Source organism: Anser brachyrhynchus (genome assembly GCF_964034855.1).
Source record: "Anser brachyrhynchus genome assembly, chromosome: 4".
NCBI lineage: Eukaryota > Metazoa > Chordata > Aves > Anseriformes > Anatidae > Anser > Anser brachyrhynchus.
In genome coordinates, this window is record NC_137698.1 from 30709895 (window position 1) to 30715430 (window position 5536).

Sequence of the window (5536 nt, forward strand, 5' to 3'; positions counted from 1 at the left end):
CATAAGCCAAGTAACATGTTGACGAGTTTTTTGTGTGTTGTTTTTAAAAAAAAAAAATTACATCTAAAGATCAAGAAAGAATGCCAAAATAATACCACCACCACAAAAAAAAAAGATTCTGTATCTTGGAGCAGCATAATGTTTCAAATCAGTAAACTGAAGCCAAATTGAAATTAGAAAAAGAAATCCTCAACTGTAATTGTAAAAACACAATTTATTCAGTGTATTTCACAGTTCGGATATGGGATTCTTCCCCTAAAGCTATTGTAACCACTTTAAAAGGGAAAGAAAAATAACCCGTCAGATCTAGAATACAAGCTTTTTACTGAGCTTAAAAGAAAAAAAAAAAAGCTCATCAGCTCAAGCTAGCTGAACCAAAGGAAGGCTCCAAGGTACTGAGACTTGATAATCATCTACAAGCAAGTGCCATGTGACAGATTTCCAAATCATAGTTTAACAGAAGGCGGTAGAGTGAAATTCAATAACCCAGAACCTGGAACAAGACAATTCAAGCTAGGAATTTAGGGGGCTATTGGAGTCAGTTGTTTTTCTTGTAGACTGTTAAACGTTCAGCCAGCTTACCTAAAGAATCCAGCAAATCCAATCGCTTTACAGCAGAACCAGATACCTTTCAGAAGATGCATTCGCAATAAATTATAGGTATGGTGCAGAAGATGCCAGAGGCGTTTGTGCACGTTGTACAGAAACTCAGATTGATCTTAATACATTCTTGATCATTTAGTCAGAGACTTCTACTTGAACAAACTTTAAAGGTATGTTCTTGAAAAGAATTGTATTTCACAAGAGGAATTTTCAACCAGCCTCGAACTGTTATCACTTGAGCTTGAAATGTAAAAATGCTGCTCCCATCATCTAATCTTTTCCACTTAGCACTATTTTTATTTTTACATTCATACAGCATGAAGTAGACTAGAAACACTAGAAACACCTTCCAGCTAAGTGCACGTGATGCACAAACAGTGCGTGCTGGACTGGGCTCTTTCCTTCTCCCCATGCTCTGGTTTACACGCTGCCACCACTGAGTATGTGACCGAACCAGGAAAGGGAAACATGTCCTGGCTGCTCATCCGCAGACTTCCATGGACCCATAAAGAAGCTCAAGACGCTCTTAAGCCTGGGAGGGCACGCACAAGAAGAAATCCTTTCTTCCATCTAGGGCATCCAACAGAGGGGAAAAAATGAGGATGACAACAGAGGGATTAGCAAACTACTATAGCTCCCAAACTCGGTGCTCCAGTTTGCTGGCCAGCTGGCCACCATCCCCAGAGGAATACTTCCCAGCTCCAGCAAACCGTCACACCAAACAGTGCTAAGCACTCCCTGCTGCATCCTCAGCCATCCCCTGCCCCGACAGCCCGTCAGGACAGCCCGACATTACCTGCTGCTAAACCACGTTGTGCTTCGGGGCACCCCAGGCACACAACCCACCTGAGGGGAGCCCGAGAGCAGAAGGCACTTGGGGTGGGAGAGTATAAGGAGCGAGGACTTTTCCCTGCATACTGAACTTGTTATTTAGAGTTTGGCTGTCAGCCACGAGAAGCTGCAGAGCTGTGGAAGTAGATGCTTTCAGTACAGTCGAACTAAAGAGTGACACAAGAACCCCTGGGAACCCAAGGGCGCGTTATACCTTCAGTTGTCAGTGCTGATAACTTCTACACCTACACCACACCTAACTCAGTTTTAGGAGCACATCATACCAGCCACATCCTCCCTTCCTTTTTGTGTTAAATAATTATCTTTAATAATACCATTATAGTATGCCTTTGTTTTCCCACAGTCTCATTAACCTGGTGACTTGAAAACAATAGGGTTTCTTGCATGCAAAGACAGAGGATGCAGCTGTTTCCACCTATAAATAAGATGTTGTTGTATCAGATGTGACCGCTATTGTTTCAGCAGTCAATCAGTTACATGAGAAGATTATAAGCAAGGGTCAAGGTGTATTTTTTTTCCTCCTTTCTTTGAATTGAGAGGTCCTCCATCCTAAGAATACATAAATAAAAGGACCCAAAAAGGCAAACAGAAGAGAAATGCAATAGTTTATGTAAGTGACCTCTCATCACTCTAGCTTCTTTAGGTAAAAGAAACTTCAACAATAATTACAAACTACTGAATGGTGGATATGGTTTTGGATTTTAACATGTCTTGAAATATGGAGCTGTCATTTACTCTGTATATCCAGCACCTGTAGGAAAGAGTAAAGTCTGAGTTTTCATTAAGGTTTTTGTACTTGGGAGATCTGTCAGTACATACTTACCTGTACTGTAATCACACCCTAAATTTTTAAGGACATAGAAGAAGCTAGTATAAAAGCCTGTATTGCTGGCCAACCAAGAAAAGAGCTATCTTGCATTAGGAGAATGAGTTCAGGAAGCAATTATTGCATACCACCCTCCAAAACAACCAGCAGGTACCAAGTACATTGAGCTAACCCCCAACTGACCAGTAGAGACACGGAAATCCAAGTGCCTATAGCACCATTTTATGGATGGATCCCCACGGCCTAAGTAGCAGGGGAGCCACAATGAGGGGGGAAAAAGGAGAAAGCCGCTCCCTCCCCTCATGACAGATTTGTAAACTTCGCTGACCCACGTCAGAGATTTCCTCTCTGATGTACTATTTTTCAGTTTCCTGATGGCACCAATTACAGTAAGTTACTCTAAACACTGGCCCTAATTAGTACTATTACTGGCTAAATTCCTTTAGGAATACCTAGATATTTCATCAGCATCCTTAGTTCAGAAGAGCATAATTTACGTTTCTCATTGAGAAAGCACATTACGACAACAGTACTGCACTCGCCACATGGCAGGCTGCTCTGCGGTCACTGGGGGCAGCCTCCGTGCCAAGCTGCCCTCCAGCTTGCCCCTCTCAGGGGCTCTTGGCAGCCTCCAGCACGGCCATGCTGCTACCACCGGGGTGCACCCCGGGGTCCCACACAGGTACCCACTGAGAAAACACACCCTGCAGAATAACACATTTCCATCTCCCAACACACATTTGCAAGATGTAGTCTGCCAGGCAGGTAAATATAACCCAGCAGGCTCTTAATTCAGGAATATCCGAGTTGATCAAGTCTGCACCTGCCCTACACAGCTTAAAAATAACTATATATATATCTTCCTGACAAGCTGTATACAACCTTTGGCAGTTTGTCTGCGCTGAGCTTCACACCACTGTAGCAAATCTGGAGTTAAGTTTCAGTTGTCTACATAGACATGAAAGGTACGCATGCCCACAAAAAAAAAAAAACATAGGGGTAGACAGAAGAAGCACTTAAGGAAACAAGTTACAGTCAGAATTAAAACCATAAGCATAGCTAACAGAGTAAAAGCACAACACAACAGAAAGTAGAACATGCTTTAAAATTAGTGGAGTTGCTATAAGTGAAGGAACAACAGTTAAGAACAACTCTGTCTTGCTTTTTAATCTCAGAAGTTTTCATGCATTATGTGGAAGGAAACTTGCTCTTTTGTGCTTGCTAGCAGGAAAACCCTATTTCTACACTGCGTGCTGCCACAGGCTTCCAGCACCAATTAGTGACTCCTCCTTTGTGCCCCGCAGAAGAATGCTATTTCCATCAGGAATAACAAAGTGAAACTCTATTCATCAAGTGCATTATTCTTTAGCTAACTACCTTGCATGTTTATATTAAGGAAAACCACTCTAGATTGTTTACAGCAAATTGTGCTGCCACACATTCAACCCTCTGACAAATATTCAAATTGAGAAACAAGCCTAGGTTCAAAATTAAATCAACTCTCCATCAATTCAATCTTAGCATATTGATGATCCAGTTCCCTTGTAGTCACTGCCAGAACCATTTCCAAATAATCTTTTGTTGAATCACACAAGTCTACAGACATCTGGAACTACAATAAAACCCCATCTGAAAACAGGCTAAGTCACTTATTAGCTTGTAAGGAGACACTGCACACATGATGCAACATGGAATTAAGTCTTTACATCAGTTTTCAGAAAGGACTAATTTTTTCCAACTCTTCTTTAAAAATTAACATTTAAGTATCAAAAGATTTCAAGACTTCAGATAGCTTCCAGATATTAAAAACACAGCATACAGTAGCTTATAACAAATTTATCAAATAGACAACTGTGTAGTCAAAAACACATTAACTTTTACAGCAATGTGTCAAAGTCTTGACGTTACGGAGTTATCTTATTGTAGTAAGTCTCTGTCGCTTACCTTTTTTTTTTTTTCCTGAAAAATGCATTGCCTTACTTTTGGAAAAAAACCCACTCTGGACAGAGTTTCAAAACTCCATTCTTCAAATCTAGCAATGTTTTTCTTTTCCAACTATGTTTTACATGTTTCCCCAAATAAAAAGTGACAGAAAAAAAAAACACTGCAAAGCTTATGAAGCATCATATAGGATAAGATAGCTAAGGGGTACTTTTCTAGTTTCGGCTCAAGTTAACAAATTGCGTTAGACCAAATGCGAAAACATCATTTCTTTAGCACAAGTTAAAGGCAGGTAATGGTATACTAGATCTACTTAAACTGAATACTAGGTAAGCTACAGCAGCACTCGGTTTATTATCTGCAATAAGTACCACACATGACTGAGCCGAGTATTTAGAAGTCTTCGCATATGCCCGTTCCCTGTATCAAAGCCCTGCACAAGGTTCTTATTTGGAAGAAGCATTTCCAGCTATCCAAGTCTAAGGGTGCCAGGTAATCTCCACCTGATTTCTGGACAGAAGATTTTAACGCAGGTGTTTCTTGTGCCCCAGTACAAAGCAACTCCTCTTTCTCTGGTTTTGATTTCTTTTTCCTACTCCAACATACGTTTGAAGTAGGCAGACCATATACCATATCCATTAAGGTTGTACTGTTATATACACGCTACTGACAGCAGAAAGCATCACCAGATTAAGAAAAAAGCAGCAAGAAAGAGTTGCTCAAAACTGAGGAGGAGAATTTGAGCAAGCCAGCTGCAGCAGAAACACCGAGCGTGGGGGTACTGCAGAAGGAAACATCCCCTCCTTCCCAGCAAAACAAACATTGAGGAAGAACAGCTACAGCGGTACTGCTCGTCTGAACGCTTCCGCCACGGCGAAGATACGATCAGGAAAGACCATGACCTGTACTGTTCTCTCTCCTTTTTATTTCTCAAGGGTATCCCAGCAGCAGCAAGCAAAGGGAGCCACAGCTTTCCTTCCTCCCCTCCTCTGCAGGCCTCCCCGCCGCAGGCACTTGCTACACAAGCGGCCTGTTGATATACAGCCAGCCTTTTACAGTTGTGTTCTTATCAGTCCTGCCTTAACAAACAAAAACAGATCACTGCTTCTTCTTTCAAACAGCACCAGCATTAATATCAGATCTGCTCTGTACTTGTGTTAGAGATTTGCATGCTGACACTGTGCACAAAACAGAGATGATTACTAGTTCTACATTTCACTGTGTTTATGGCAAATAAGCATCTGCACTTCCTATATTTCTGTATGGTTATCACTTAACAATAAATAGACATTGAATAATTTTGACCTATTAAGA

At 41.3% G+C, this 5536-nt stretch overlaps 1 protein-coding gene across 6 annotated transcripts in view; it reads right to left on the reverse strand.

Moving 5' to 3' along the window:
- RAPGEF2 (Rap guanine nucleotide exchange factor 2) overlaps positions 1-5536 on the reverse strand; it is a 183443-nt gene that overhangs the window by 146681 nt on the left and 31226 nt on the right. The gene's annotated exons all lie outside the window — the stretch shown is intronic.